The following is a 23,790-nucleotide window of genomic DNA, read 5'->3' as shown; positions in this document are numbered from 1 at the left end:
GAAACCTCTGAAATACAAGCTAGAAATACAATCATACACAATAAGAAATGTAATTTGTGAACGCGTTACAGACAATCAGGCGTGATTACACAGTATTAAAGAAATAATATTAATGAAAACAAGTACACGTGATGAACAATTAAGGAGAAAAAAAATAATATAATACCGGTGCAAACGCAGAAGTGTAGTAAAGACAAAATGCATGAAAGGGTAAGTTATGTATGAGAAAAAGAGTGCTGAAAGTGGAACGTCGCGGACATACAATATAAAGGAAGGGAGATAATTTTCGAATATATCAAGGTGAGGACAAAGAGAATTAAACAACTTTTGCATTCTGTCCAGAGGGGAGAGGGAGTGCAGGAGCGCAGAAACTTGGAATGGTCTGAATTCCCTTATGCTCTTTCGCGGTACACGCAAAAGGATACGCGCTAGGAGCTGAGGGCATAGAATGTGACCATGAAGAAGTTTATACAAGAAAATTATATCTGCCCTCACGCTACGGCAGCTAAGAGAAGGAAGGTGCAGTGAGTTACTCCGTCTGGGACGAGAGCTGAAAGTTTTGCAAGAAAACCGATGTTGAAATGTGCGTAAAAACTTTAGCTGAACTCTGTCGATTTTTTCACATTTCGACTGGCAAGTGCCGTTCCAAACAACAGACGCATATTCCAAAAGCGGCAAGCATATGGAGAGGTAGAGCTTTTATTAAGAAAGTGGGGCTCGAAACTCTCTCGAAAGCCTGCAGATGAAGCCGAGTGTACGCATAGCCCGTAGAGCAATGCGTTTTGTATGAGAGGAGAAGCTGAGGCTACGGTCGGAAAGTAGGGGGCGCTGCGAGCGCGCGACGTGAGCAGACGTGTGTCTCTTCGGCTCCGCCGATATTCGGCTGGGGCCACGTCCCAAATCCTTCTACCCCGGCAAAACTGGCGTCAAACGAGCCGGAAAACGAAGCGGAACACCTGGACTCCGAATTCGTCCAGGTAGGCCGATTTTCTCTAAATTTACGGCCGTTTTTCGACCGACCACGTCGGCGCCGTCGTTAAGCCTTACGGCGTCGTCAACGCCTGGCCTGGTGGAATTGGCCCTCCGAGGACAAGATGGCGACTTCCGCGCAAGAAGTGCGCGGCTACGACCCTGAGGCGATGTTGTGGACCTCGGTGCCCACCACCGGAGATTCAAATTCGACGGTTACTCCCAAAATTCGGAGTCAAGCTGTGCTTCAAGCGGCTGCACGCCGCTCCCAAGACAAAGCCCAGATGGCGGCGTTCGGCGCCGCCCCGGCCGCCGGTTCGTCGGTCGGAAACGTGAACGCTCCCGCGACGCGCGCCACGGGAAGCAAGGACAAGGCGTTCTCGAAGTGGAAGCCGCGTCCAATGCCCAAACCGACACCTGAAGACTACGTCATAGTTATAAAGCCCAGAGAAAGCGTTTCTCTTCACGAGGCGTTCACAGAAACCGGCTACGGCACTGCCATTTCAGCGTACCTCGGGTTGAAACGGGCCCGCGCGATCTCCTTTCTACCCTCACGAGAGCAAAACCTCATCATTTTGCATATCCCGGACATCGAGGCGGCCGACCAGCTTATCGGGGACTTCGCAGTAAATTCCGACAATGGGTCGATCCCGCTTCGGGGTTACCTAAGACAAAAGACGGCGGCAACATATGCCACGGCGTGATCGTGGTCCGTAACTCGGACATCACGGAAACTCTTAAAGATCGAGTGTGCTGGCGCGCCGGCACCATCCTGGAAATCCGGAAGTTCTGGACATCAAACAAAGCACGCATCACTTTCGCGGGTAAGGAGAAGCCCCGTTACGTACTTTATGACAACATGGTCGTCTCGTGCGGCCAGTGTGGGGTCGTCGGGCATCGCGCTGATGCGTGTCCAAACCTGCGATCGAACACCTGTGGACTCTGCGGATTCCAAGCTCCGCTAGTGGAGGGGGTGTGGGCTCCTCACAACTGTGTTCCCCGGTGTTCTCTGTGCGGTGGCTCCAATGCCACCACCTCTCGTGACTGTGCAGCTAAATTCCGCACACCCAAGACGAAAAAGAAAAAAAAAACGGCGTCCCAGAAGAAAAGCCGCTATCTTGGGCCTCCCGGCGATCAGCATGGCCAGGAAATCTCCAACACCGAGCACCCACCTACCGGAGGTGCTGCAAAACAACCATCCAAGGTGTCGCTGCCACACGGCGGACTGGCGAAACAGTCGACAGAAACGCTCGGTGATACCAGGGCCTGGGTCAACGCAGTCAAAAATGGCCACCAGGTGAGCGGTTCGGGTGGGGCTGCTTCTCTCTCTCCCCTTTCCACTCCCTTTCCAAGGGCGCATAGCGCCGAGCAAGATCCAATAGCAGCACTCAGGGCCCAAAATGAGATGCTGCTAAAGAAAATAACGAATTGGAATCTAAAATCAACCAGTCTTCTTCTCCCCCCTCGCCTCCCGCGGCTGAGGTAATGCAGAGTGAGCTCGTGGTACCGAAGGCGGTAACAAGTTTGGAGGCCGCATTCGAGGCCCGCCTCGGGGCCACAGAGGCCCGACTCGCCGCTATAGAAAATCAAATTTCAATGATGGTAAACGCCATCTCCAAATTGCAAGAGACAATCCCCGCGATGATTGCCCAACAAATTGCGAATTCCTTGCGCTCCTCGCGCAGGCCCGGCGATCTCTTACCCGGCCGCCCTAACAAAACTTCTAGACGCACCCCCGAGGTAGCCGACGACGACAACTGCTCACTCTCTGATATGGAGGATACCCCCCTTTCTGCGAGTGTTGGCTCCGGAGCAGTGTCAGTACAACCCCTCCTCAATCTAAATGACCATGGCGAGCAGCCCTAAGATCAGGCGCTCCCCAAGAACCAATTCGGCCACCCCCGTCCAGTGGAACTGTCGGGGCTTCCGTTCTCGCGCAAAGAGGGCGGATCTCCGACTTTACCTTTCAACTTTCGATTCTCTTCCCGCGGTGGTTGCCCTCCAGGGGCCAGGGAGTGGCGTCACCCTTACAAATTACATCCCCTTTCAGCAGGACCCCACTTCCTGCGTCTGCGTGCATAAAAATTAAACGGCTAATCTAGTTGACTTGGAACTTTACACAGAATATTCCTATGTGATGGTGACACTTCTTCGGCTCAAGAAACAAGATGCACCACTCCACGTACTCAACATATACTGTTCCCCCAAACTAAAAAAATGTAACGTTCGCAGCACTCTTTAGCCGCGCTCTAAAGGCTGCGGGCAGGGACCCCCTGGTGATTGTGGGCAATTTAAACGCCCGCAGTACACTATGGGGATACGTGCGTGAAGAGAAGCGGGGACGCAAGCTGGCGGAACTCGCGTCCATGCTGGGCCTGACTCTTCACACTGACCCTGCATATCCAACGCGGCTGGGTAATGCCGTGACCCGGGATACATGTCCGGATCTCACCTCTACCAAAAACATTGTACACGCAGAATGGATCAACACCGAGGAAACCCTCGGTAGTGACCACTGCCTTATCAATACCACCGTAAGGACTAAACCATTGGCAAGACCCCACGCACAAGCTTGGCTTCCAAACTGGAATAAGTTCCGGCAAAACTACATCAATTCGGCGTCTATCCATGAACAAGGCTACCACGCGTGGGCACAAGGATTGGTTACACACCTTCGTTCGGCGGCAACACAAATTCAGCTCTCGGAGGCCACTCCGGAGGTGGACAACCACCTTCTGCACCTCTGGGAGGCACGGCACAGCCTCGTCCGCAGATGGCGCCGTCAAAAACGTAACAGAAAGCTCAAAATTCGTATCGGCGAGCTCACCCAGCGAGCGGCAGAGTACGCGGCCCAACTCGCCGACTCGAACTGGGTAGACCGCTGCAACACGGCGGCCAGACAAATGTCGAGCCGGAGCACGTGGCGCCTTTTCCGCGCCCTAATTGACCCGACTCAAACCCGCGCCGAGACACAAAAACATCTCCAACAAGCTATTCATGGCTTCGATGGAAATAAATCAAAATTAGCATGCAAACTGCGCGACCAGTATCTTTGCACTAAGCAGGACCCCGGAGGACCCGCGTTCTCGTATGCAGGTTCACAGAACGCGAATCTGGATCAACCGTTCCAGTTGCATGACCTCAAGGCGGCCCTAGCTAAAATGAAACGAGGAACGGCACCGGGCAGGGACAAGATAACTGAAAATGCTTGCTAATCTTCCCGATCCCGCCTACAAAACCCTCCTCGCTTTCATCAACTCGATCTGGCTTGGTGAGGCACCTCTACCAATTGAATGGAAGACCGCCCTGGTAACTTTCATTCCGAAAGCCGGCAAAGCCATAAACACAGACAACCCCCGCCCCATCTCCCTCACGTCTTGCGCGGGAAAGCTGATGGAGACCATGGTGCGGGATAGGCTGTCTGGGTTTCTGGAAAATGAACATACATTCACAGACACCTTGTTCGGTTTCCGCCCGCAGAGGTCCGCTCAAGATGTTCTGCTTCAACTCGACCGAGAAATTCTCAACCCTGTCGAATATCCCTTCAACGATAAGGCAGTACTCGCCCTTGTATTGAAGGGGGCTTTCGACAATGTCACACACGAAATCATCCTGCAACATCTCTCCCAAACGAACTGTGGACATAACACGTTTCATTACATCAAGCAATTTCTCTCGGATGGACGAAGTTTCATCCGAATACAAGACGAAGAACACGGCCCATATAAACTGGGAACGAGAGGAACCCCACAGGGTGCGGTCCTCTCGCCATTACTTTTCAATCTGGCCATGACGAAACTCCCGGCTCAGCTGGCGAAGGTCGAAGGCATCCAGCACGCGCTGTACGCCGACGACATAACCATCTGGGTCAAACACTGATCGGTTGGAGACATTGAGGCCAACCTGCAGCAAGCGGCGGCGATCGTGGACGCTTACGCCGCCGCTGCGGCCTTCAGTGCTCACCGTCCAAATCCGAATTTGTGCACATTCGCCCGTCGCTTCAGTGCGCCACCAAAATGGAACTATCCCTGGCCAGCGGCCCGATACCCGAACACGATGAGATTAGAGTACTTGGTCTCCTTATCCACAAACATCGACGGGCTGATACCACACTAGCAAAACTGCGCAAGGTGGGGTCCAGGTGGGCCGGATGGTCCGCCGGGTTTCCAACAAACGCGGGGGGTTACGGTGCAGAGACGCTTTGCGGCTGGCGCATGCATTCGTGACCAGTCGAGTCCTCTGCTCGACTCCTTACCTCCACCTGCGCAAGTTTGATGAGAACGCCCTCGAAGTGATTCTCAGAAAGATGTACAAGCGTGCCCTCGATCTCCCGATCACCACATCCAACCAGCGTCTCATGGGCCTGGGGATGGTTAACACATTCGCGGAGCTCCGGGAGGCGCACTTGACAAATCAATACACAAGGCTTTCAAAAACGCCGTCGGGTCGCCGCCTATTAGCCCGACTACACATCCACCACCTAACACTTACGGAAGAGCGCGTACGCATTCCTGAAATCTAGAGATACGCCCTGCACGTACGCCCTCTTCCGGCCAACATGACACGTGACGACCACAGTGGCAGGCGCCTTGCGCGGGCGGAGGCACTGGCCCGTCACTATGGGAACAAAAATGGCATCTTCTACGTGGACGCCTAAGGCCCTCACCATGGGGGGTGGTACACGGCCGCAGTCGTCCACCAAAAAATTGTGGTGAATGGCCTAACGTTCCGAGCTCAAGACATAACACATGCGGAAGAAGTTGCCATCGCGTTAGGCGCCGCAGACCAGGAGTCGCGAGTGATCGTCACCGAGTCGAGAGGGGCCTGCAGAAATATTAAACTGGGGTACACTCCTCTCTTTGCGCATCGCATCCTTCAAAACAGTAACTACCTCGGGGCCCCCGCGTCTCGAACGATTGTATGGGCTCCAGCTCATATGGGCCTCGAAGGCAATGAAACGGCAGACGCCGCCGCCTGCGCGCTCACTCTCCGGGCAACGCCTTCAGACCCTTTGGATACGGATCCCGAACCCAATCCGGCCCTCACTTTTCGAGAAATTACTGAATTATTCCAATTCGGCCATGCAATTTATCACAAGCCTTGTAAGGGCCTCACAAAGGTGGAGGAACGCACACTCCTCCGCCTTTACACCAAAACGCTGCTGTGCCCGGCAGTTTTAAAACACTTTGATCCTGCTTGTACAGGAGAATGCCCACACTGTGCGGAGAAGTCTTCGGACATCTTTCACATGGTGTGGGCATGCCAGTCAACCCCGAACCTCGCCCCCAAACCCAACCCTACCCGGGAGGACTGGGAGGCAGCCCTGCTCGGCTGCTCGGACCTAGCAAGCCAGAAGGCCCCGGTCCACCGAGCCCGAGTCGCGGCGGTCGCCAATGGGCGCCTGTAATGAGGAGCCCACCTAGAGATTGCGAGAGGTTGCTCCGGCTACCTCAAGCTTCCTCCCTGAAATAAAGTTTTTCACACACGCACACACACACACGGAAAGTACGCCGAGGTCATTAATTTCATCAACCCTGGGCAGCGGCCTACCATTCACAGAATAAGAGTAGAGAAGACTGTGTGTTTTACGCGTAAATGAGACAACCTTGGTTTTAGATGAATTGAGAGTGAGCCCATTCTTCAAGCACCCATCAGAGAAGGCGGATATGTCCGATTGCAATGGCAAGCAATCATGAAGAGTATGTATTGCCTTGAACATTTTTATATCGTCCGCATAAAGGAGAAACGAGGAGTTTTTGACCACGGAGGAAACGTCATTGATAAAAACAGAGAACAGAAGCGGGCCTAATACCGAGCCCTGAGGAACTCCGCTGGTTGGAGTGTAAACAAATGAGGTCTGTCCATTTACACTGACAAAGCAGGACCGTTCATGAATATAGTTGCGTAGGAGGGCTACAATTGAAACGTCGATCTCGAACAGCAGAAGCTTTTGAAGAAGTAATGAGTGAGTAACAACATCGAAAGCTTTGCTCAAATCACAGTACACAGCGTCTACCTGACTCCTCTGAAGGACTTCAGCTGATGTATACGTCATAAAAGTCACAAGGTTAGTTGTAGTAGAACGACCTTTTATGAAACCATGCTGATTATGTATGAATACAAGTTTGAGGTGGAAGGAAAGTACTTTGTGCAAAGCCAATTCAAAAAGCTTAGAGGTTCCACAAAGAAGAGAAATGGGGCGGTAGTTCGAAACATCAGATTTGTTTCCTGATTTGAAGACAGAGAAAACAAGCGCCGTTTTCTACACATGGGGAAACGCAGAATTTTTCAAACAGTTATTAAATATCGTGGTTAAAACAGGGACGAAGGTACTACTGAAGGCTTTTATTATGGCGGCTGGAATGCCATCAGGCCCAGGAGACAAAGATGATTTCAAACACTTAAGACTCTCACTAACTTCTCGTCAAGAAGAACGGAATTAGGTGCGCCATCTGGAAGGCATACGGAATCGCAACGTGGAGATTTGTACACGGAGGAAAAGTGTTGAGCAAAGCCGTCAGCGACATTCCGAATTTCATTCCCATGAGAGTCAACTAAGTGAATATGATTATCAGATTTATTCGAACGTTTGCGAACGTATCTCCAGAATTTATTAGGACAATTAGAGGCACTATTCTCTAAATATTCAAGATAGGACTCATGATCACGCTTGTACAGGCGTTTGCAAAGAGAACGCAAGCGGCGAAATTCATCTGCCCATGTATCCAGCCCAGGGCGTTTCGCTTTATGGTGGGACCGCTCCTTAAGTTTCAGCGCTGTTCTAGGTTCCTTGGAAAACCAGGACGGAAACTTGCTACGAGTAGGAGTGTGCACAGGTATGTAGTGGCGCATACCATTGAGAACTATTTCAGTGAAGCGACTGACTTGTTCGTCAACATCGCTGATTTCGTTTAAAACGGACCAGTCGACAGAAGAGAAAAAACCGAAGAGACCAACACAGTCGCCAAGTGCATAAGCGAAACGGGGGGAATTGCCCGCACGATTTGAATTAGCAGAAGGTGGGACAGAAACCGAAGCCGTTATTAGAATGGGAGGATGAAATTTGTCACAGCGAGTAAGTGAGATGTCAGATGTCGAGACTCGAACAATTTCAAAATTAGATAAACAAATGTCAAGAACATTACCACAACAGTTTTCAATTAAATTGTGTTGCTGCAAGGTGTTAAATGCTGTGAAATCTAAAAGCCGGTTGCACTTACTAACTACATAATTATTGTTGTGAGAATATGTAAAGGTATTCCAGTTAATACCTGGAGTATTAAAGTCCCCTAAAATGAGTAGTTTGTGCTTGCTATGAGAAGTGATAACATATTCGATAGAATGTAGTACATCATCGTAGGCAGGTGGAGGCAGATTAGGGGAAATGTAGAAAGCTGCCAATAAAAGTTTTTGATGTCGAGTTAAAGTGAGCTCTAACCAGCCTGATTCTTCGATGGTTTCCAGGTCGGAACGCCGAACGCACTGCACGGAACTGTCAATAGCAATGAGCACTCCCCCTCCCTTTTGTTTAGAAGCTGATTCAGGGCGGTCACTTCGAAAAACAGAATAGTTATTAGGTAAGAAGTCACCTGAGTTAATTTCGCTAGACAGCCAGGTCTCAGTAATTACAACAGCCGAATAACAAGAGGCTAATACATTGGAAAAAATACAGGTCCCTTAGTCCGAAGACCTCGGGCATTTTGGTAATATATATCCAAGTTAGGGTTGACTGCAATCACCCGTCAGCTCGGAAGGATGTAACATACCATCCAGGAGCTTTCCACGAAAAGCCTTGAAGATGCAGCCCGTAGGCCACATCGAAGGGTCAACAAGCTGATCGTAAAATTCCGCACTGACTGTGAGGTAGAAGGACGAGTAAGAGTCATATTTCGTTTTACACTGCCGGCAGGAAAGGGGGGTGACGTTCACGGACTTCAGATGGTTCGTCAGATCAGCAGACGTTGTCACAGGGCACAGCTTGGAGACGAAATTAGCCTTCGGGCGCTTCTGAGGTCTATCGACGTTGAGACTGAATGAGCTCGACGAGCCAGTGATGGCTGGGCTTCGGTGCTTCTTCTGCGCCTCAGGCGAGTTAACTATAAGTGGGGGAACAGATACAGATGTCGGGCAGGTGTCCAAATCAACGGGTGCCATCCCACAGTGAAGGGCAGCAGAGTAGCTCTTGGATGGCTGGAGCATACGGGAAGGACTGCTCGCGGACAGGGGCTCGACGAAAGGCGGATCACGCTGCGATGAAGCAGAGCGCCTCGCAAACTCCTCGCGTAGGCTGCGAACATCAGCCCGCAGAGAGGCAACGACCTCGGCCTGGAGAGCAAGCGCCCGCGAGTTGTCACGATGAAGGCGCTCATTCTCCTCCCGCAGCTGGGCGACCTCGTCGCTCAGAAACGAGATTCCCTCAAGTGCGTCGAGGAGGAGAGCCCGAAGCGAGGCAAGCGCACCGTCAGGTTCGCCCGTCGGGGAGAAAGCGAGGGAACCGATCGGGTCGGTCGGGTGATGGGGCTGGTGGGCTGTGGAAGAAAAGAATGCAGCCGCTGACACGCCACCGTCGCTAGGCTTAGCACCGCCGCAAGACGACAAACACAGATTGCACATGAATGGTCGCGAGCCGGGCTTCGAAAGCTGCAGCTCGTCGTCACTCCAAGTGACACACTTCGCGTGTAAACGTTTTTTGCAGTCGGCACAACGAAAAAACTGCTGCTTACCAAAAAACGGGCGGGAGCACAGCACACGTGCGTCCTTACTGGGCGCAATCAATCAATCAATCAATCTTTATTTTTTCGGTGCCCAGGAACAACCCAAAGGTCTTGGTGCTGGTACACCATTCACACGCACAAAATGTACATTTATTTCACCACAAAGGAAGACACTAAGGGGAGGTAATCCAGCAGTCAAGGCGATAGAAAAAAAAGACACATAAACTAGGCGTGACAGCAAGCATGAAGCAAAAAAGCGAAAACAGCGGTAAATGAAAACAGCTAGAACAGGCAACAGACATATAAATAACTAATGAAACAATAAACAAAGAGAATGAACGACCGATTACAGCCAAGTACAGCATATAGCAAAATACAAACAAGAATAAAGCCAATACTAATATGAACGAATATGAAACCTCTGAAATACAAACTAGAAATACAATCATACACAATAAGAAACGTAATTAGTGAACGCGTTACAGACAATCAGGCGTGAGTATACAGCATTAAAGAAATAATATTAATGACAACAAGTACACGTGATGAACAATTAAGGAGAGAAAAAAACAATATAATACCGGTGCAAACGCACAAGTGTAGTAAAGACAAAATGCATGAAAGGGGAAGTTATGTATGAGAAAAAGATCGCTCAAAGTGGAACGTCACGGACATCCAATATAAAGGAAGGGAGAGAATTTTCGAATATATCTAGGTGAGGACAAAGAGAAAAAACAACTTTTGCATTCTGTCCAGAGGGGAGAGGGAGTGCAGGAGCGCAGAAACTTGGAATGGTCTGAATACCCTTATGCTCTTTCGCGGTACACGCAAAAGGATACGCGCTAGGAGCTGAGGGCATAGAATGTGACCATGAAGAAGTTTATACAAGAAAAATATATCTGCCCTCACGCGACGGCAGCTAAGAGAAGGAAGATGCAGTGAGTTACTCCGTCTGGGACGAGAGCTGGAAGTTTTGCAAGAAAACCGATGTTGAAATATGCGCAAAAACTTCAGCTGAACTCTATCGATTTTTTCACAGTTCGACTGGCAAGTGCCGTTCCAAACAACAGACGCATATTCCAAAAGCGGCAAGCATATGGAGAGGTAGAGCTTTAAGAAAGGAAGTGGGGATCGAAACTCTCTCGAAAGCCTGCAGATGAAGCCGAGTGTACGCATAGCCCGTAGAGCAATGCGTTTTGTATGAGAGGAGAAGCTGAGGCTACGGTCGAAAAGTACGCCGAGGTCATTAATTTCATCAACCCTGGGCAGCGGCCTACCATTCACAGAATAAGAGTAGAGAAGACTGTGCGTTTTGCGCGTAAATGAGACAACCTTGGTTTTAGATGAATTGAGAGTGAGCCCATTCTTCAACCACCAATCAGAGAAGGCGGATATGTCAGATTGCAATGACAAGCAATCGTGAAGAGTATGTATTGCCTTGAACATTTTTATATCGTCCGCATAAAGGAGAAATGAGGAGTTTTTGACCACGGAGGAAACGTCATTGATAAAAACAGAGAACAGAAGCGGGCCTAATACCGAGCCCTGAGGGACTCCGCTGGTTGGAGTGTAAACAAATGAGGTCTGTCCATTTACACTGACAAAGCAGGACCGATCAAGAAGATAGTTGCGTAGGAGGGCTACAATTGAAACGTCGATCTCAAACAGCAGAAGCTTTTGAAGAAGTAATGAGTGAGTAACAACGTCGAAAGCTTTGCTCAAATCACAGTACACAGCGTCTACCTGACTCCTCTGAAGGACTTCAGCTGATGTATACGTCATAAAAGTCACAAGGTTAGTTGTAGTAGAACGACCTTTTATGAAACCATGCTGATTATGAATGATTACATTTTTGAGGTGGAAGGAAAGTACTTTGTGCAAAGCTAATTCAAAAAGCTTAGAGGTTGCACAAAGAAGAGAAATGGGGCGGTAGTTCGAAACATCAGATTTGTTTCCTGATTTGAAGACAGGGAAAACACGCGCCGTTTTCCACACGCGGGGAAAGGCAGAATTTTTCAAACAGTTATTAAATATCGTGTTTAAAACAGGGACGAAGGTACTATTGAAGGCTTTTATTATGGCGGCTGGAATGCCATCAGGTCCAGGGGACAAAGATGGTTTCAAACACTTAAGACTCTCACTTCCTAACTTCTCGTCGAGAAGAACGGAATTATGTGCGCCAGCTGGAAGGCACACGGAGTCACAACGTGGAGATTTGTACACGGAGGAAAGGAATAATAATAATAATAATAATAATAATAATAATAATAATAATAATAATAATAATAATAATAATAATAATAATAATAATAATAATAATAATAATAATAATAATAATAATAATAATAATAAAAGGTTTTGGGGGAAAGGAAATGGCGCAGTATCTGTCTCATATTTCATTGGACACCTGAACGGCACGGTAAGGGAATGGATAAAAGAGGCAGTGAAAGAAGAAATAATAATAATAATAATAATAATATAGATGCGACAGTGGAGGGCTCCGGAATAATTTCCACCAGCTGGGGATATTTAACGTGCACTGACACCGCACAGCACGCGTGCGCCTTAGCGTTTTCCCTCGATGAAAACGCAGAGGCCACGGTCGTGTTAGAAACCGGTAACTCGGGCGTTTTATGGTGGTGGTAATGGTTTTATTAAAAATAATTGTAAATACGAAGTAAAAGATTTTTCCTAGCCCCGGCATCTGCCAGTCGCGGGCCACTGAGTCGTCAGTGTACACGAGGAGATGGTCCTGGAGCTCCTCGCGTATGACGGCTCTGGCCAGCTGCTGCACAGCACAGAGGGGTGTTCTCCACTTTCCCGCAATGCCGACGATCTCTCGCTGTACATCCGAGGCAGCAGCCCAAGGCGCGCAGGAGCCGTAGGGGGGTGGGCCTTGTGTCAATTGCTCATACTCGAGCAGAGCCGCGCCCATTCGTGAGCGCGGGAGCGAGCGCATACGCTGCAGCAGCGAGCCGCCGTCCGGTGCGTGGTGAAGCCGGTCGATGTGATTCAATACCCTGCGCGCTGCTTGGAGCTCAAGTGGCCACGCTCCTGCCTCGGCCAACGTTGCGGCGCACTGCGAGTTTTTGGGCAGGCCCAGGCCCACGCGCTGGGACTTGCGGTGCTGAAGCTCGAGTTTCTTCCAGCACGGCTTGCGCACCGTGATGAGCGGCAGCGCATAGAGCACCGCCCCCAAAGCTGCGGCATTGTATAGACGCAGCGCGGCTTGCTGGGAGATGCCCTGGCCTCGAGCGGTGAGCTTGTGCACGGCGGCGGTGATCCTCTTCATCTGCAGACAGGCCTTCGTCGCCGCGGGGTGGAAGGAATGGCGCCAGTCGATGCAGAACCCATTCATGACGAGAGAATGCGATGACGGCGGACGCTTTTCCGCTTTACCGGAGGTCAATGTCAAGGTCAAAAGTCATAGGCGAAAGTAGAGATATTTGGTGTAACAGCCGCTGGTGCCGCTGCTGTAGCTGACGTCATGTGTAGAGCCTGACTACCACCAGTTTTGCTCATGGTGTGACCTCTAGCTACACTCAAGGTCAAACTTGCGACCACGCTGACCTGTAGCTACATTCAAGGCAAACTTGCGACCCGGCTGGAAACAGTTTGTTTTCCCAGGCACTGCGGACTTTGCACGTAGTCGCATCCGCAGGCATCCACTACAGCTTTTTCACGCGAGCTCCGCAGACGTGCCCAGGGGTTCAAAAGGCGCCGACGTGGCGGCAGCAGGAACCACCTCGATTGTGCTCCTCCCACCCAAGTAAAGGGGGGGGGGCAGTGACAACCATTTGATCAGCTGCGAACACAGACACAGCAGCAACAGGCTCAGGACCGCCACGTCTTTGCAGGGCATTCCTTCCGCCTCCGCAAAAAGTGCCGAACATGACAGTTTGCCTAATGAGGGAGCTTCCGCCGAGTCCGTTTGTGCCTCCTCTCGGTTCGTTGTCGACCGAGTTTAATATGCGTCGCTGGTTCGAGCGATGGGAAGGCGCAAGTCGGCTCGTCTGAATAGCAGCGGCGCAGAGAATACGTCACATTCGGCTGGTGATCACTGCAGCTTCGGGAGAGCTGGACGGAGACTCCGCTCCGGTGGATGAGGACACCGCAGCGTCCGCAGGAATGCTCCGAGCATCGCGCCCGAAGGTGGTCCGATGAACCACGCCGCCGGCAAACGCGCTGCATATCTCGGTAATTCCCATAGGCTCGACACGGTAGACTCCGCGTATCCATGTATTCAGGCCTGCCTGTCTCCGACAATCTGAAGACTGGTACTCGCAGGCACGGCGGCACCGCTCAAGACTATGGCTCTTGAGGAGCCCGCAATGCCATTGCGACAAAATACTGAACGCTCCTAGCGTGAAGCACATAGGTACGCCGCCGTTTATACATCAACACATACCACTTTTATTTTGGCGAAGGTCTGTAAACATATCTTGAGAAAAGCATTTTTATGATTAGAAAAAATTTTATTTACATATGTACACATGCCAAGGTTACCGGATACATTTGACATTCACAAGTTGACATGACGCTCAGCATGTAAGGCGAGCCAATTAGAGTGCCAAAACATCTTTGAATAACTAACAGGAATTTCTTGTGTGCGGTTTAAGGCGGCGTGGCATGATTATTAACAGTGAGTGAGACCGGAAAAATCTGACGCAGAAGAGAAATCATTCAATGCTAAAAAAATCGGGGGGCATAGGCCATGCCTGCACAGTATAGTAGAAAGGAACCGACAGTGTGCACTAGTTATTGGGAGTTTTACTGAAAGCTTTCCGCGCTAATTCTCAAGAAAAATCTCTTATGATGCAGCGCGTCGCTCATCGCATCATATGACACGTTTATTTAATGCAAAATCCCGCAAAGCGCCGAGAAAATTGCCGAGAAAATGTGATGTCGCTGCTGAATCGCCACACACAATGTAGCCAGAAGGCTGTGTCGAGCCCTATGCGAAAAAATTGGCGTTTGAGGAAAGGAAATGGCGGAGTAATTATCTCGCATATCTCGGTGCACACCTGAATCGCGTCGTAAGGGAAGGCAGGAATGTGGGAGCGAAAGAATAAACAGAGGTGCCGTAGTGGAGGGCTCCAGAATAATTTCGACCGCCTGGTTTTTTTTAACGTGCACAGACATCGCACACGGCCGCCTTTGCATTTCGCCTCCCTCGAAACGCCGCCGCCGCGGTCCGGTGGTGGTGGTGGTGGAAAACATTTATTTACGGCTGTTTACAGGAGAGAGTGGCGACTGGCCTTAAGAGGCAGCCCCTTAGAAATTCTAGGAGCGGTCTCTAGTGCGGGACCCCTGTGGCTTCCGCGGCAGCTCAGGCCCTAGCGACGAGGGATATTTGGCGCTCTAACATAGAGCAGCCGAGCAGGGCAGCCTCACAGCTCGCTCGGGTAGGTGAGGAGAAATGGGGGTAAGCATAGCCGCTTTCATCCGCCATGTGAAAGGGCTAACCAAAAGCGAGGAGCGTTGGCTCCTTCGCTTATATACCAACACGGTAATGTGCCCCGCAGCCAGGTCGGCTAGTCGCGTGGTCGCACTTCAGCCGTATGCCGTATGGTGTGGCCCACGAACGACCTTGAGCTGCCGTTGCCTAGCAACGCCGCAGCCGCGCTCTAACAGAAGGCGCCGCCGTCGACGTCGCTTCCGTCGCCGCTCACTCCACTAGGGGCGGTATTACGGATCGCTGTCAAAAGAAAGATCAAATTTGAGATCGTGACGTCAAAATGACGACACCGCCAGATGCCGACCGCGGAATCGGCCAATGAAGAGCAAGGTCACGGTAGCTAGTAGCAGGGCTCCGCCCCGGAAAAATACATTGGCACGACAAGGGACCGTAGACTAATGTTTTGCTGTAAAGACGCAGTTTGCTAAGAAACTATTTTGCTAAGAAACTATTTCAAACTCAACAACACCACGCTAAACAAGCAGTGTTTTCAGGTTTGCAATTAAGTTTGGCTCAGTGGTTGGGGCGCTCGACTACTGATCCGGAGTTCCCGGGCTCGAACCCTACCGCGGCGGCTGCTTATTTATGGAGGAAAAACGCTAAAGCGTCCGTGTGCTGTGCGATGTCAGTGGACGTTAAAAATCCCCAGGTGGTCGAAATTATTCCGGAGCCCTCCACTACGGAACCTCTTCTTCCTTTCTTCCCTCACTCCCTCCTTTATCCCTTCCCTTACGGCGCGGTTCAGGTGTCCAACGATATATGAGACAGATACTGCGCCATTTCCTTTCCCCAAAAAACCAATTATTATTATAAATTAAGTTTGCTGTTTAGTCACTATTGTTTCCGCGAAGTTTTGCTTTCAGCGGTAAAGCGTGAACATGTTAGTCTAAATATAAACAGAAACGATGTGAAGAAAAAAAATATTGTTTTATTTTGGTAATAAACTGTGTTGTAAAGATAATAACACGAAGAAAAATTAGAAGCGTTCCTATTTTTTCAAATAAATTTGCGGTATTTTAACTTCTTCCTCCATGAGGGCGCGCTGGCAGTGATATCGCGTGAACATAGCGGCCTGAAAGAAACCAAGCGATTCCATGGCTAGTTCCTGTTTTTTTGCGTGTCGTCTGAAATCAAGGTACTTTGCGCATATCTTAAGTGCGGAGAAAAATTTGTCTCAAGGCAGTGTATGCTGCGGGCCTGCGGAGATCAACTTACAAGGAGTGCTGGTATCGAAAATCGACGACAACTTTAGTCTCTTTTCTCGGTCGGCGCCTATCGATGACCGAGCGACTTGTGGTTCTGTTTATTTTCTTTAGAAAATACCAGAAAACCATGAACCATAACACAGAAGCAACTGCCGACAGACAGGAGCAGACAGGTGCAGCTGCAGATAGCTTGCAATCCCGGTGCGGGAAATGAAAGCCGACACGGCCTGCCTCTGTGGCCGCACACATCGGGCTATGCACTTGATCTTTCGTTGCTATTTTTGTAGCTGCGTTCGGTTCATGTGCAGTTGTTGCGGTAGTTTCTTTTTCTTCTTGTGAAAGATGCAGAAAATGTGATGTTTATGCTACACTTAGTTTGTTTAGAGAAAAAAGAAGCACTTGATTTGATAACTTTGCTATTGTCAGCGAGGAGAGAACGATCTTGTTCTATTAACGTTATTTGCTGATATTGTAGTAGATCCAGGTTCAACCAGGAAAGAAGTAGTTTGCTTCTATAACTTGTGTAGAGGCTAATTGCAACTGGGCAGAAAGCTGAGCAAGTTTGTTCTTGTTTGCTGGTACACAGCGCTTGAATTGCATATGATCCAGGGCAGTGCTATGTAGCACAGGGCAGTGATGTGTAATATGCTATTGTATTTTGCTCAGCAGGCGGAGTGATGTTGGTATAACTGGGTTTGGTGAGGGCACTGTTTGAAGGGCTTTAAATACTTTTCAAAACTTCTAACATGCACTTCCTTTCAGGTCAGAAGACCACTAGTTTTTTTTAAAATTATGGTCCATTATATCTGAGGCACCCTGTATACAGGCCGCTCCAGGTAGAAAGGGAACAGCCAGCTGAAAATGACTAGGATATTAAATACCTCGACGAAAAGTAGCTTGAAGCAGTTGCACTTATCCCACATATTATGGGATAGCATGAGGAGCTTATCCGGCCATTTGGCATTGTCATAGTCTCGTGTCATCATGGACAAGACTTCATAGCCCTGTGTTATGCAAACCAAGCTAGGTGTCAGTTAAGGGGCAATAACCGAGTGCTCAAAATTTCGCATAATGAAGCTGCCTCTATATTATTAGAGCTGTAGAGCATTTCCAGTAATGGTGTTGCATGATTTGTGATTGTAAACTAACCTCTACTCACACACCATCTCCTTGATGATGTGTCTGTAATGTTTACACATCTTTGTCTATCCGTGAAGATGTTCTAGTCATTCAGCAGTCCTTGTAGCCACTCCACCTTGCAATATTTATTATGCATTGTTGTACAGCGGTGTGCTTGCAGTTGGTACAGCTTTTAGCACAGAGTGAAACCCCTAGCCTCATACCATTAAGCTAAAAGCTTACCTTCGGCATTTACACATCTTATAAGTGCCAAAATGTTTCATAGTCCTGAGAATGCATTATGTACACTGTACTATGCCGTATTTATTGTACAGATAGCCTCTGTATGAAAGAAAACATGCAATTTTAATTCAATATTTCAAAAAATTTTTCTTAACCGCACTCAGAAATGCCACATGGGAATTGTACATTGAGGTAAAGTATGCTTGTATGTACACTGCCTTTTCTGCATTAGAAACACTCGTTTCAAATGCTGTGCCTAAACAAATAGACGCGCTTACTGAATGTATGATGCACTAAAAACAGCTTTGATGTTGCTTTTTGATTCGAACAAGCGTCATAAATATTTCGTGCCTCATTCCAGCGCTACACTTTTGGTTCACAGGTAATGAGCACCGGCACTCCACCAAGCTGGAAGGCGATAGCAGGGAAGGGGCAGGTGGGCTTACATAAGCATTGACAAAAGAGGTTCAAAATGATGCTTTTCACAAATTGGTCGAGCTGCTTCAACACCTTTTCCGCCTTCAGGAATTGACTGTGCAAAACGCTGCTGAGGGACTGGGAGGTATACTGGCAAACACACTGAAAATGAAGTGGCAGCCGGTGGGGTCACTTGTTTGTCACTGCAGGTTTCTGGCCACACATAGGTTGTCCAAGGGCACAACCAGATCACACAGTTGCTCAGAGACTTGCAGATGCGTGTTGTGCACTGAAACAAAGCAATGACAGTGGCAACAGGAACAGTGGCTGATATGACTCTCCACACCAGCATGGTGAGTCGCTAGAAGCCAGAGTTTCCACCGCAATCAATTGTTGCTGCATCATTCCTAGGTACGTCTGCCTCTGGAGACTGGTCGTCCTACAGAGGCTGAAAATACAGTAGCGCTTTGCTCTTCCTGAGTAGGGAGCCTGTCTCTACGAGGTAGTCACCATTTGGAGGTAGGCCATTGTTATCTGGGTCAGTGGCAGTGTCGCCTGCACCCTCTGCTGATATGGGTGCACCCAAACAGAGGCTGTGAAGTGCAGCACGTGCGGTGATGATGCGCACTGTCCACTCCCATTGGCAGTGGTGCATCCGGTGCCCTTGAAAACAACCGAAGCAGCTCTTCGGCACACCAATACAGCGCTCAGCCACAAATCGCGTGAAAGCATGGGCGTGTTGTGCAGGCCTTCTGCTGAGTCGGGTCTGTGATGCCACGCAACTGGTGCAAGTAGCCATGGCTCCAGTGGGTAGACATAGTCTCCTGCATAACAAAGAAATGACGCAGTTAAGCATATCCTTTGTCAGTGATCTCAGCAGCCTTACAGGACGATCTGCTATACAGTAGAAGACTCATGACAAGTAATCCACACCCAGGTTTTGCTGAATATGACATTCAAGAGCATACAGACACGCAGCATTGAGATGTATAAGTGAGCACTGCTGTAAGATCTGTCTTTTGCCACCATATTGATATAAATGACGCGCTATGATAGCCTACAAAACACAAGTGCTGTCAAGTGCATTTTGCTGTGGCTTCTTCAACAGGAAAGGCTATGCATTTCAACAATGTTATATGTGTCCTGTGTTTCTGCTGCAATTATAATTAACAAAAGGGTGGCAATACCCTGTGACATAATGTAACATGTTTGCATTGATATAACTAGCCAGACTAATTCTTGTAGCTTTCAGATCCGGGTAAATGCATACTGCTGGAGCTCACTATATGTGACTGAGTTCGCCCGACGGTTAACACGGCTTTTTTACTGCTTACCCAGAAGAAACTCACCGTCATCCAGCAGGCCTTGCTCCGCCTCGGAGTGCCTTTAGACGAACGTGTCGTGGTTGGATGCGCGTCAGCGCTTGCCCACGGCCAGATTGCGCACCTTCTCGCCACAGATCTGAGAAAAAACACGCACAGCACGAACTTACTCTACCTGCCGAGGCCCGCACTGGTAGCTGAACTCATGCGGTCAAAAACAGAGGCCGAGGTATACTTACCTTAACGTTCGAAGCGCTGCCCCCAGGCTCCTTGATAGCGATGAGGGCCCAATCGACACACCCGACGCCGCCGGGAATGCTGCCGCGGCGAAAGTTTAGGCAAAGGAAGGCCTCCTTCGCTGCCGCCTTCTCCTCGCGTCTCCTCGGAAAGCGAAAACACCCTTTCTGCGACCGAACGTTAACATTGGTCTCCGCTACCCGCCACAAACACTTGTTAACAGTCGGTTGGGCTGCGCCGACGTTTTCTTCATTTCCAACGGCGCCTTCAGAGCTACCGGTGGCGAAGAAGTGCAGTGCGCACAGCACTTGCCACTCCACTGACAGCGAATCTCCCAGTTCAACGGCGAGGTTGTCGCAGAGCCACTGCACAGTCTCCTTCTTAAGTCGAAGCGTCGAAATAACTCATCCCGCGCCTCAAAGTCGTCTTCATGCACCCTCCTACACTTTTGCTCGCGCGGTCACCCGCGTATACGACGATGTCAACAGCCGTAATTTTGTGTCTCAAACGCTTTGAGGCGCGGCCGCCCACGGCCGGCCAATAGGAGGGGCAAATGAGACACTTTTTGAGAGAGTTTCGATTGAGAGCGATCCGCAATACCGCTACAGATGTGCTCCGCTGGGGTAGAGGGAGAGGAGGTGTTGGCTCGCGGGGGTACATATGTAAATATATATATATATATATATATGCATGCGCGTAATAATAATGATAATAATAATTGGTTTTGGGGGGAAAGGAAATGGCGCAGTATGTCTCATATATCGTTGAACACCTGAACCGCGCCGTAAGGGAAGGGTAAAGGAATGAGTGAAAGAAGAAAGGAAGAGAGAGGCGCCGTAGTGGAGGGCTCCGGAATAATTTCGACCACCTGGGGATCTTTAACGTGCACTGACATCGCACAGCACACGGGCGCCTTAGCGTTTTTCCTCCATAAAAAAGCAGCCGCCGCGGTGGGGTTCGAACCCGGGAACTCCGGATCAGTAGTCGAGCGCCCTAACCACTGAGCCTTCGCCTCAGTGGATTCTAGCCGTTATAAAGATTGCAAAAGATAGTCAACAACGAAAGAATGAAGCGAGGAAGAGACAAAGGGCTCAAGAGACGGCATAAGAACGCGCCGCATGACTCGAGAAGAGTCTAACGAAGATGCGGCTAGAAGTCGTGCCATGTTCTGGAGTCACTTCAACTGTAGAAGAGACCATTTTGAGTTCTCGAAAGCGTCGGAATGAGACGCTGCGTAGACGACGTGCGGAGGAAACGAAGCTCTCGCAATTGAACTAGGGTTAACCAGAGCTAAACCAAACTAAAATTTTTAAGTCCGTCTTCTAAGGGGGAGTGTCCGCATTGTGGATGCGCGTTCTCAGACGTCTACCACATGGTGTGAGCACGCCCCTCTAACCATGATAAGCCTTCTTTCCCCTCGCCGCGGTCGGGATCGAACCCGGTACTCGGGATTAGTAGCTGAGCGTTCTAACCACTGAGACACCACGGCGGGTAGCCCTAGACTGTCGGATCTAATGGGCACGCGTTGTTTATCGCTAGTTGCCATAGCAACTGTGGCAGCAAGTGGCACGAACTTGGCCTGGACCACCCCCGAAATTTGACGTTGCCCAATTTGGGCCAAAATCGATGTCCGATCATAATTAACCGTGACCAACACGATTGCGTCCTACAAATGTGCTCCGAGTCATTTCCGAAAATGTGACCCCGGCAACCCCCGAAATTTGACCTCGGCTGTATTGAACCAAAATCGATGTCCAGTCTTAATTGAGCGTCCCCGGCGCTACGGCCGGCAACCTAGAATTTCGACCCGAGACATTTCCAAAAAAAGCCGTCGCGTTGGCTGAGTGGTTATGGCGCTCGGCTGCCGGCCCGAAAGACGCGGGTTCGATCCTGGCCGCGGCGGTCGAATTTCGATGGAGGCGAAATTCTAGAGGCCCGTGTGCTGTGTGATGTAAGTGCACGTAAAAAAGAACCCCAGGTGGTCGATATTTCTGGAGCCCTTCACAACGGCGTCCCTAGTAGCCGGAGTCGCTTTGGGACGTTAAACCCCCATAAACCATGAACCGTTTTCATTTTCAAAAATTTGTCCCGGGCCACTCCCGAAATTTCACCTTCGCTATTTGGACCAAAATCAATGTCTTGACGTAATTGAGCGTCCCCGGCGCAGAACTGAAAATTCGTTTTTGGGGAAAGAAAATGGCACAGTATCTGTCTCACATATCGCCTTACACCGAAACCGCGCATAAGAGAAGGGACAAGGGAGGGACTAAAAAGAAAGGTGTCGTAGTGGTGTGCTCTGGAATATTTTCCCCCACCTGAGGATCTTTAACGTGCACTGATATCGGACAGCACGCGTTTCGCTTCCAACGGAACGCGGTAGCTGCAGTCGGGTTCTACCGTGTTTCGATCGCGATTCTAGATGAGCAATCCGTTTCAGAGGAAAGAGACAAGGAGGCCAGCTTTGGTTATAATGAAGGTTTCAAAGTTGCGAGTGAAAAAATTAACGTGGATTAGCACAGCTAATCCAGGATATACAACGCGAAAGAAGTCGGCGTTGACTGTTTTCGTTGGCGTTGTCAATGTTCTACACCGCGATACCTTTGAGCAAATGAAGGGCGCATAACTGGCTCCCTGGATACGCGGACGCCTCATTTGTGCTTTTATACATGTGGCGGTGGTGAGAGAGAGATGTGGCTGAACGCATTAGCGCTGACACCGTTGTGGCTGACATGCGGCACTGCAGCAATAGCTAGGCCGCAGCGGTCATTTGGTGATCAATCTCTCGCGATCCACCATTAACTGCATGCCACCTCCTAGGGTGGCAGGGAGGGCGCGCTGCCTATTCAGTGTGCGGAACGCAATCAAAGCAGGCTTTTGCAGTTGGACATCAACGCCACGTACATTAAAGCGAGATTGAGGACACCACTGGCCCACGGAGCCGGTTGTGCGCCTTTCCTTTCGTGAAAATGAATGGCCTCTATAAAGTTGTCAACGCCAATGAACTCTATGAACGCCGTCGGCTTGGTTTGTTTAGTTTTTGAGGAAAAAAAATGGCGCAGTAACCGTCTCACTTATCTCGGTGGACACCCGAACCGCGCCGTAATGGAAGGGATAAAGGAGGGAGGGAAAGAAGAAAGAGAGAACTGTAAATGGAAAGTTGGTTTTTGAGGAAAGGCGCAGCGCTGCGCAGCGGCTGAACACCTGCGGCTCGGTGCTACTAGTGGCGCATGCGCAGTAGTGACAAGGGAGCGAGAGAGAGAAAAAGACGTCACGCGCGGCAGCGGCGAAAGTTCAGGCGACGGAGTCGGCGGCGGCCATCTGCGCCGTGCTTGACGTCACTAGTGCGCCGATATACGCCGGCTCACGCGAAGCGCGTTCTTGACTAGCGTAGTGAAGGTTTTCGCTTCAATACTAGAGGACACTAGTTCTGATCAGGAGACGCGCACGGAGCAGTCTATGTGAAATAAAAGGAAAAGGACTAGAACCGAGAAAAAGCGGATTGATAGTCATGTCCTAAATTCATGTGCGTAGACAGGTGTTAATGTTAGCACATATAGAAGTGTGGCAGACGGAAAAGAGAATCCTTCCAGCATTAGACCTTTAATCTTGCAGATACAGTTACTGGTCAGGCGGCACGCGCAGGTGCTTTTAAAGTTGACCATGGTAACAGAAAGGAATGATAATAATAATTGATTTTTGGGGAAAGGAAATGGCGCAGTATCTGTCTCATGTATCGTTGGACACCTGAACAGCGCCTAAGAGAATGGATAAAGGAGGGAGTGAAAGAAGAAAAGAAGCGGTGCCGTAGTGGAGGGCTCCGGAATAATTTCGACCACCTGGGGATCCTTAGGGCTCATTCACTCTTGAGAGTGGCAGAGGTCGCGCGACCAGCAGTGTCCTGCGACTACACCGCAGTTCGACAGCACCGATGTTCACACTTCCAAAAGTGACCTGGTGATCGCCTTCTCGTTCGATTCTAGTTTGAAATGAGAACTCTTGGGAATGACGCCGTTCGCGCTCTTTCGAGAGTTTCGTCTGCTTTGGCCGCGTCTCCTGCGCTCGCGCTTGGCCCTCGAAAGTGCTTTGGTCCCTCCATATTAGCAATG

The sequence above is a fragment of the Amblyomma americanum genome, chromosome 1 (assembly GCF_052857255.1).
Source record: "Amblyomma americanum isolate KBUSLIRL-KWMA chromosome 1, ASM5285725v1, whole genome shotgun sequence".
In the NCBI taxonomy this organism is placed as follows: Eukaryota; Metazoa; Arthropoda; class Arachnida; order Ixodida; family Ixodidae; genus Amblyomma; species Amblyomma americanum.
Note: the sequence above shows the minus strand (reverse complement) of the source record.